Source organism: Coffea arabica, chromosome 8c (assembly GCF_036785885.1).
Source record: "Coffea arabica cultivar ET-39 chromosome 8c, Coffea Arabica ET-39 HiFi, whole genome shotgun sequence".
In the NCBI taxonomy this organism is placed as follows: domain Eukaryota; kingdom Viridiplantae; phylum Streptophyta; class Magnoliopsida; order Gentianales; family Rubiaceae; genus Coffea; species Coffea arabica.
In genome coordinates, this window is record NC_092325.1 from 9,879,749 (window position 1) to 9,890,321 (window position 10,573).

At 34.3% G+C, this 10,573-nt stretch overlaps 1 long non-coding RNA gene across 2 annotated transcripts; it reads right to left on the minus strand.

Annotated features, from left to right (window-relative positions):
• Nucleotides 1-7,008: 7,008 nt before the first annotated feature.
• LOC140013299 (uncharacterized) lies at nucleotides 7,009-10,134 on the minus strand. Of its 2 annotated transcripts, none has more exons than XR_011820371.1 (2): nucleotides 9,893-10,134; nucleotides 7,009-7,194 (listed from the first exon to the last, which is right to left on the minus strand). It is a non-coding gene; the product is annotated as an uncharacterized lncRNA (long non-coding RNA). The 2 variants fall into 2 exon arrangements; XR_011820370.1 differs by lacking the exon at nucleotides 9,893-10,134 and adding an exon at nucleotides 7,410-9,886.
• Nucleotides 10,135-10,573: the final 439 nt, after the last annotated feature.

Sequence of the window (10,573 nt, forward strand, 5' to 3'; positions counted from 1 at the left end):
AATTGTGTAGTCAAACATAAAATAAAATTGTTTTACTTATTTTCAGAGAAAGAGCATCATTTTTTATAATTTTATTTGTTTAAGAATATAATTTTCTAACTATTCAAATATCGTGACTTGATAATAAAATTTTTAGTTTGGAATTTAAAAATATTAATTGATTAATAACAAATAAACAAGTTCATTTAAAATTTAATTTAATTATCAAATAAAAACTAAGCAAGTGATAAAATCTTATGCATAATTAAATGGAGATTCAATGTTCAAACCTTATTAACAGCATATATACATTTTGGTTCAAAAAACCAAGATCCACAATGGTGTTAAAAAATTAAAAATGGTCCAACCAAACACTGGAAGGATTTCCGATTGAACCAGTGGATCAAACAAATTTGATCATGTCAACTTTTTATCTAGTCAAACTAGAGGTTCGGCCCAATCTGATGAACGGTTCAGCAGGTTGAATGATTGAACTGCTAGATTGTGCTGGGTTAATAAATATAGTTGTAGCCCCCCGGGGGTAGATCACGCGGTCTGTGGCTGCTTCCGACACTCGCAGGTCGTGGGGTCGAATCTCACTTAACGCCTGGGTACGGTTGGGGTGGCGTTGTACTCCAGGCGCAGGGAATTAGTCGGGCCGCCTTCGGGTCTTGATCCGGACACCCCTGTGTTGACAAAAAATATATATATAATAATAATAAATATAGTTGTAGGAGAAGAAAATATCCCGTTTGGAAAGAAAAATGGCATGGATGGGATAATTTGGAATTTAATGTGTTAAGGTTTTTCTTTAATTGCTATTAAGTCTTCTTGCTCTGCTATTTAAATTTATTCTGTCAGACTATCACTATATAATTTAGTGGTAAATTAAGTTTTATATTTTGTACAAGTGTCAAGCACTTAAACACATTAAAAAATTCAAAGCTTTTTTATTTTGATATGACATTAGGAATTTGATGATTTATTGGTATTTGAATCGTAAGCGGACAAAAAGGTGGATAAAGTTTGTAGTGTACAAAGAACACAATTGGTATTTACTGATAAAAGTATCAAATTTCTGACTAGATTTGGCAGTTAATGTTGTGCTATATTCCAACTTTTACTCTCTGAGTTGACAATCAAAGGTTCCACCTTGTTGATGTATGACTAGGGGTGTTTCGCGAATCGAGCCGCTCGCGAGCCGATCGCGAGCGGCTCAAATACGAGCTCGACTCGAGCTCGTCAATATCGAGTTCGAGTCGAGCTCTGGCTAATTAAGTCGATCTCGAGCTCGAGCTCGAACTCAAAAACATTAAACTCGTTGGCTCGCGAGCTCAATTATATATATTTTTTATATTTTTATTTTTTATTTTAATAGTAAAATTACATATATATCCCTAATATTTTATTATTTATTAAAAAAATTATTATTTTATTCATTTTTAAAAATAAATAATTATTTTTTATTTTTTAAAAATAAAATAATAATAATTATTTTTTTATTTTTTAATCTCGAGCTCGACTCGAATTTGACTCGAGCTCGATATTTTGAGCTCGTCGAGCTCGAGCTTCACAAAATTAACTCGAGCTCGGCTCGATTAGCCAAAGCTCGGCTCGAGCTTGGCTCGTTTGCACCCCTATGTATGACTTATTTACCATACTGAGATGTCAAATCCATAGGTCAGATAGATTAGTGTGTTCATCCGCCTGTAATCAAGAATTCGGTAAAAAAAAATAAAATTCGTCCAAGTCGATATCCCATTACCGTCCATACTTCTATTTGGAAGTTTGGATTTTGGTAAATGGGTTTCAGTCGGAGAATTGGTATTTTGGCTAAATATCCATATTTTCAGTCAAGCACATCATGTACATCCAAATTATATTGTTTGAGATATTTTTTCACTTTTAAAACCCAACCAAAATATGTATATCTATTTGTGCTCATAGGAGTCAATATAGCAAATTTTTCACCATCAGTCAGATCTCTATAAAATTCTGCTGTATTGAACAATTCATATACCTGAATAAATTTTTCTCTCCCTTCTATCATGTTTTCTTGGCCTCACTGGTTGATTAATCAATCAAATCCTTTAATCTAACAACTCACAGCAATCAACAAATTTGACTGGACCTTTTTTTTTTTGGTCGCTGCACACCATCTACAATCTCAACAGAGTCCCTTTTTTTAGACCTCTGTCCAATAAGGGCATTTTTCCCCAATTTCAATCAACGAACGAGTACTCTACGACCAATTCTCGTGGTCTAATTTTTTAATAGACGAGTACTCTACCCCAAACTTTATACCTTTCTATGGTATAGGTTTCTCTATCAAAAACATTGCGCACTCTCCAAGCACCACAGACACCCAAATGAAACTCTTGAACCTAGGATTCTGATACCATTTGTTAGCAAAAAAAGAAATCACGTGAAGAGAAGGAGAATAAACACCTAACAACTCAATAATTTAATTAACTCAAAACTCAATAATAACAACATCAAGTCATAGCCTTTCACTCATGACACTCACAAATCTCAACTATGGGACTTTCTGTTAAATTTACTTTCAAGACTCAACTCAATTCAACTCTTCAAATAATAACGTACTACACTAGTAGTATTTATAGACTTCAAAACTTTCTAAAACAAATATGATTGTAAACCGAAACATAGTTAAAAACTGACTTGAGATTCCCTAAACTAATATGGAAACTAAATGAACAAGACACCAAAACACGAAACTATAAGAATTAGGAAACTAAATTCTATGACAGTTTGGTTTAATTTCCTTCATTCTAGCTTCTTATAACATAGTTCTATAGTCCTTTTAGATTGCTTGCTCATGTGACAAGACAATACTACACCATGATCTTGATCTAGCTCTTATTCTTTGATCCAGTTGCAAGTTTTGTAGTTTTACCTATATTTTGATCGATGTAGGATTAAATGAAGATTATTATTATTATTATTGTTATTATTATTATTATTATTATTTGTTAGTTCCTATATTGTTTGGTTCTGGTCTCTTAGTTACGTCGGTAGAGGTTTTTAAATCCAAGTCCAATCGTATAAATGAATCCCTTTACGGTTCAAAAGCTATGTTTTAGGAAACTAAATAATCTATAAATACCACTAGTACGATGTTTGACGTGCCAAGAATTGAGAAATAAAAGAATTGGTTGTTGTCTCCCAAAGCTTTGATTGCTTCTATCTCGTTACCATTTCTTTTTTCTTCATTTTTTATTGTTTTCACTGCCAAAATTATTGTGTGTGAGATTTGTTTGTTACTATCCTGTTGGTAAATTTCTTACAAAGTGGTACAGAGCTTTGCGTGAGATCCTGAAAAATTGAAATATGGATCTACATCATTTGAAAAATTGTCACGTTTTTACCTTTGATGGTAAAAGCGATTTCGAGATTTGGAGGTCGATGATGGAGAAATTTTTTAGAGTCATGGGATTTGGGATATTGTAAAAATAGGATACATGGAACCAGCAGTAGACACGGAATCATCAAGTGATATAGTTAAAAAGTTAGAGATAAATAGACAAATGGATGTCCTGGCATTTCACTATCTCAGTACCAAAGTCAAGGCGCATTTAGCCAAAAACTTCATACAAGCAAAGTTAGCAAAAGAGTCTTGAACAATTTTAGTGAACTCAAATCGAGATACTGCTAATGTGAGAAAAATAAGATTGCAGGAACTCAAGTGATAGTTTGAGCTAGTCCAAATGAAACCCATTGAGTCAATTAAAGATTTTACTGGCAAAATTAAAGAAATTGTCAATGATATGGAGTGCAGTGGTGAGAATTTGGAAGAAATTAAGAGTTTTTGAAAAAGTATTGTGATCTCTAACTACCAAATTTCACACCAAAAAGATGGTCCTTGAAGCCATAAAAGACCTTCATACATTATCATTTGCGGAATTGGAAGGTGAATTGTTGACGTATGAGATGTCCTTGAATCAATAGCCACCAGATACAGTAAAGGGGGTGTTACAAGCCAAGGTGGGTTAACCAACAGAAAAAAAGGAGATGAATCATACGAATACAAATCAAAGGGGCCAGAATTTCAGAGGCAGAGGATGTGAAGGTAGAGGTAACTTTCATGGTCGTGATAAGGTAATTATTCTTACCAACCCAGAAATAATTCTAATAGTGATGCGAACTCGAATCTCCAAACTCCCACTCTTGAAGAAATGAATTGCTTACACAGCGGAATGATCTATCTTGAATAGGTTATGGATACAAAAGGGTGGAAAAACCTTGAGCTCTCTAACCTGCATAGTTATGAACCTTGAATCTAATCGCGACTCACAACTCAACAAAATAGTAAACTAAGATTGTTGGTAGAACAATGCCATAATTCGACATGTTCTTGAATTGATAAGCCAAAACTTAAACAAAGGAGACATACTCACTTGTATCAAAGGACATTCCTAAGGAACAAGAAAGAGAAACTCGCACAATTCACGTAATGTCATCACTCTTAAATGCATAAAGTGAGGCTTATATATAGCCTTTACAAAGACTCAAAAACCTAACTCAACTAGAACTTCACTTAACTAAACTTATCCCTAACTCGGCTTAAGGTTCAACTATGGTCAACATGACCTAGCCTTTTATCCTTCTAAAAAATAACGACTCAACTACTTTAAACCAACACTAATCAACCACTACCATTGCTTGAACCAATTTCAACAACTGGCTGGAACAATAAGTAACAAATGACAAATAACTAATAAACAGGACTTAAGACGTAGGCATGTCTTATAAGGAAAACTCTTCTGCCCAACAAAATTTGCACCCCATCAACATGAAAACTTCATAAAGCAATCCGTATCATTCCTCTCCTCTTGACAAGATTTGTCCTAAAATCGCTTGGACACCAAAAACATTGTCAACAGCTTGAGAAAAACTAGCTAAATCACATGTCGTTTGCACAAGCAATAGATACACATGACCTCAATTGGTGCATCAACTTTAGCTCTTGTTAACAACAACATGAAAGAATTGGCAACAATAACTTCACACGAACACTCATATGGCAATGAAGAAGTTCAGGGCAACAAATACCAGAATCAAATAAATAATTTTCAAAGGCGTGATAGATCTAATACCCAGTGCTATAATTGTGGTAAAATTGGTCATTATCATAATGAAAGTTGGTCTATTAAAGAAGTGCATGCTAAAGTGATTGAAAATATTGGTGATAGACAGAAAACTTTGTTATTTTCCAGTTCTGCAACTAAAAAATCTAAGAAAAATGATTGGTTTATTGATTTTGGTTGTAATAATCATATATGTGGTAAAAATGAGATGTTTTCTAACTCGGATGAATCTTTTTGTACATTCGTGAAATTTGAAAATAATGAAAGGGTGCCCGTCCTTGGAAAGAGGAAAATTAGAATTATCTTGCAGGATGGGTATTCGAATTATACATCTGATGTTTTCTATGTGCCAAGTTAATATTATAATTTGTTGAGTTTGGGACAACTGTTCGAGAAAGGTTATGATCTGCATTTTAAATATGATAATGGCACTATAAGTGATGAAAAATTGGGATTAATTGTCAAGGTAAAAACGAACCGTAGTTGTTTGTGGATTCTTTCTCTTAATTGTGATGATTTACTTTGCTTTAATTCCATGACTTGTGATGATTCTTGTTATTGGGCTGCCTTGTATTGATTTTCTTGACAAGAAGTGTGATTTTTATATTTTGGAAAAGAAGCACAGGAATCCTTTTCTAAAAGGCAAGACTTAGAGGGCTAACTGACCACTTGAACTGATTCATTCAAATTTATGAACAGTTGAAGTTCCTTCCAATGGTAGTAGTAAGTATTTTATTACTTTCACTGATGATTTTAGTAAGAAGATCTGGGCGTATTTTTTGAGAAATAAATATGATGCATATGATTGGTAGGTTGCATTTTTATCATTAATTTTATGATTGTTTCTCTCGTTTATATTACCAAATATTGTATTAATTGATTGATTCTACTTATATTTGGTATTTTATGCCAATTGTAGGAAGCTAGAGCAAAAAAATAATAATAAAAGAGGTGATTTTTCAAGAGTTTCCCAATTCAAGATGGAGTCTACATGGAGTATTGGATGAAAATTAGGAAACTACCACTTTTTATTAGATGTCTTATTAGGGAACAAATAGCATTAGTTGGGGAAGTTTCCTTTTGCAATTCGAATTCTATTTTTGGTTGGCCAATAGATAGCCGAAATAGTAGACTTCAATTAGAAAACAAAGAGGAAGAAAAGGCCTGAATCCCGCGTGATTACTACCTTGGCAGGGAACAAGAAAAAGAGACGACCGCTGGTCTCTTCTTTAGTTAGTCTTGAGGGAAAAATCAATGGTTAGCGATGGATTCCTGCGGATCTCCCTTGAGGATTTGTAGCTAAATCTCCATTTTCTAGTCGAAAGTCAATTTAGGACTCGGCTCCAAACATCTGTGAGATCGAATTATTTTACTTATTTCTTTTATTCATTGGTATTTGTATTTTTTCTGGTTTAATTTCTTATGATTGTTATGTTATTTGAATGTCAAGGGCCCGATATTCGAATTAACCTAGTAATCTACTGCCAGATTAGTTGATTGAATCCGTAATTGTTCAATTGATTAATACCAGTAGCGACTAGTGTGATTGGTTTCATGTTAGGAAAATATATGATCTAACTTAAACGAACCCTCATAGCATGTTTCTTGGTTAGGGTTGGGCTTTTCTAATTCTTATTGTAATCGAGAAATTAAATCATATGATCGTACCTAGGGTTATTTCTTGGTTAGGGAAATAGTTAATGGTCATACTTTGACTATCGAAAAAGTAAGGAAAGACTGGTTGTTTATCGCATGTATGACAACTATAACCAATCTATTAATGAGTAATTGAATTATCTTTGTATCGATGATCAATTGTGTGACGGCCCCACTTTTCCCAAGGGCGAACCCAAGGGTATCGGCGGGATGCCTGTCCAACTCTCGCCGGGACTCACCACAATGCATGGTTCAAAACTAGGAATACTTCAAATAATTTCAATATATATATTTAAAGTACTCCAAAACATTTCATACTTATAATTAGTTAACCTTCAAACTTAAATACAACCCAACGGAATATGTACCATAGTCATCTACTATAATACAACTTAAAATCTCCAAAAGGAAACAATTTAGTACTATTCATGAGCACTCTCGGTCTTGAACCCTGTTAAGGAAAACAAAAACGTGGAATCAGCTAAACAGCCCAGTGAGATTCCAAGACACTCTAGCAGTTCTACTAAATCAAGTAATTTAAGCATAATACATGTATGATTCAAGGTTGCACATTGGCACATTAATATAAAACAGTTATCATTATACAGAAATAAACACACATTGAAGGATACTGTGTTCCAGTGAAACTATTTCGATCAACTTCACCTTATAACTTTAGATCCCCTCGATTTGTCTGGCTATCACCTTATCCCTCCAGTGGTAATACTTGAGTATACCGAAACGGTAGCTCAGGGTTCCAACCTACCCGACCGAGTCCAGTCCTGACTCGAGCAAGTTAGTAACCAAGGGCAAGATCCAGTTCAGCTTAGAGCTTACAACATGCGTAAGTAATCAAGTAAATCAGTAAATCGATTGAACGATAGAAATTTGTCATTTTAGTAGGTCGAGTGAGATAAAGTACCCACTTGCCTTAAAACAATGGCAATTTTATAAGAGCAATTATAGGTAATACTTAACACTTGAACACGTAAGAAATATATCGTAATTTCATATGAACACGAAATTTCCGGTAATCAAATAATCAAGTAAATCGGTAAATAGTGGTTCGGTTGAATGGTAAATCGGTAAATCGGTTGGACGATAGAAATTTGTCATTTTAGTAGATCGAGTAAGATAAAGTACACACTCGCCTTAAAACAATGGAAAAGTTCATAGGAGCAATTATTGGTAGCACTTAATAGTTAAACACATAATGACCATGGAGTAAACATGTCGTAAAACTATTCAAGTCACGTACTCCTATATGGAACACTCACCAATTCATAACAAGTGAGTAAGTGCTCAAATAAGTGTTTAGGCGTCCGCTTCGAGTTCCTCTTGAAGGTCCCCTTGAGCGCCAGAGCAAATAATAATTAACTTCACTCACAATCATGCATTTACCAAGAAAGGATGCACACTCATTTAGACTAAATCAAAATCTTAAAAGAGAGCTTTAATTCTCTCAACTCGAGGTTCAAGAGTGAAGTGTCAAAATCTGAAGAGAGACTAGCATCTTCCATGAAATCGAGTTCAAAATGTTCAAATGATATCGAGAAAAGAAGTCAAGTTCCCGAAATTGCATTTTCTAAGTAATCGGCAAATTTTAGCTTTGCACGACAATCTTTGGAAAATTGAATATGGAGTTTTACATGTCAAAAAATGGAAAACTTTACACCGTTGGAATCTTTGTTCGAAATACTAAAAGTTCCTAGAAGACATTTTTCAAAGATTATAAATGGAAGACATTCAAATTTCAGCCCAAAGTGGCTGACTTGAACCTATAAGACAGTTTCAGTCTTAGTTTTCGGCAAAATTTGGAAAATCGGTAAAATTCACAGAAAGTGAACTAGCCTTCAAAATTTGTAACACAATAAGAAGTCCAAACAAGGTTTCAAACAGGACAAACAGAACTAAATTCAGAGTTTTGAGCATTGATATATAATAGTTTGAAGCTGGCTGGAATTTGGGCACAAATCAGAAATTTTCCAGATTTGAAAAGCAAACTTTGTAGCATCATTTGGATATCGAAAGGTTCTTGAAATAACACCAAATTTTGTACACTTAAATCTCTATATGTGGATTACCCCTGTATGAAATTTCATGCAAAAATTTATGTGGGAAGGTAGTTAACAAAATGACTGAAGTTTGTAAAATGTTTCGAAGCAAATCTGTCTTCTTGCTTTCCTTTCTTTTCAAAACATTTTGCACAATGAAATCAGTCCCAATTAAATCCATTTTTGAAAACAAGGTCCTAAAAACATCTATTATACATTTGGTAGGTGATTGACACCAGAATTTTCGGAACAACATGTCCCAAATCAAATTAGACCAGTCGGCTAGCAAGAAAGAAGAATTTTCCAGATTTCCAGCTTTACTGCAGTTTGAAATTTGAACCATATCTCACTCAATACAACTTGAAATTGTTAATGGTTGGTGGCGTTGGAAACTAGATTCAAAAGGCTACATTTCATCAGAAGAAATTATTTTGAAAATCAGTTCATAGCTAGCTCGAATTCAAGCGACAAGCCACAGCTTATCACTGTCACTCGCACAGCACAGCAGAACAGAACAAGTAACTTTGGTGAACTACTACGGTTCACTCAATTCAAACTAGATGGTGAATTTTATACTGTTGGAAAGCTACAAACGTCTAATTTCAAATTCACAAACGGCACATGATTTTGATGTCTGTACAGAGAGATATGTTCAATTAAAGAGACACCGTTCATTAGCCCAGAACACGTTTTCCAATTTCTATAAATTTCGAAAATTCAACTTTTGCTCAATCAATTTAAATGATTTTTGGTAGAAACTTTCTACACAATATATACACATCAGTTTCATAGTCATTTGAGCCCCCAAAATTCGAAATACAGGTACGGCCAAAACAGGACAAATTTGTCTAGCATTCCTACGAAATTTTTCCTTCATCTTTCCATCAATTTCTAAGCTTAATACTCATCACAGCCACAATAACACGTATATTATCATCATATCAGCACATATACCCAAGGTGGGAATTCATAGAACCCACTTCAATCTTTTCAATCCAAATAACAATAACAATATGGAAGCTACAAGCTTCATAGTCAAAACCGAAACCCATTAAAGCCAAGAAAATGGAAAGATTTGAAGTGGATGAAGGCTACCTCTTAGCTATTGAAGAAACCAGAAATTTCACCATTAAAACTCCCAAGAAAACTGCCAAGATGAAGCTTTCCTCTAGGCCAAGGCTAATCTCCAAGTGATTTTGAGGTTGGATGCAAAGTTGGAAGTGTTTTGGAGCAAGAATGAGCAAAAATGGAGTGGAGAGCTTTCTTCCTTCTTCCCTTGAAGTTGCTGGCCGAAAATGAGGGAGTGAGGAGAGAGAGATGAGGGTTTGTTTGGGTGATGAAACTTGGAGAGAAAGAATGAAATAGTAGTTTTAGGTTGTGTGCAAAAAGTCAACTCTCACTAGTGGTCGCGCGGGGGTTTCGTACCGCCGTTTTCTCTCGGGTTTGTTTCAATTGTGCACTAAACCTCCAATGTAGTTCATTTAATATGGTGATTATCCACTCTTAGTAGTCTAGTATTAGTTTCTTAAATCTCCATTTAACCGTTCCGGCTCGATATATATGAACTTCCAATTCGCGCGCGATAAAGCGAAATTTTTTTGAACTCATTCACCACTAATGCCTCAAATAACTTTTCTTAATCTATTATTATTCATTCTTAATTCTCCAAGACTAATGTACTCTCAGATCGAATTTACCTCGAAAAAGGTGTACTCGTTATTCCTTACCGAATGAGTCTCCGAAAAATAAAATTTTCTAACGAAACGTTTTAAAAAC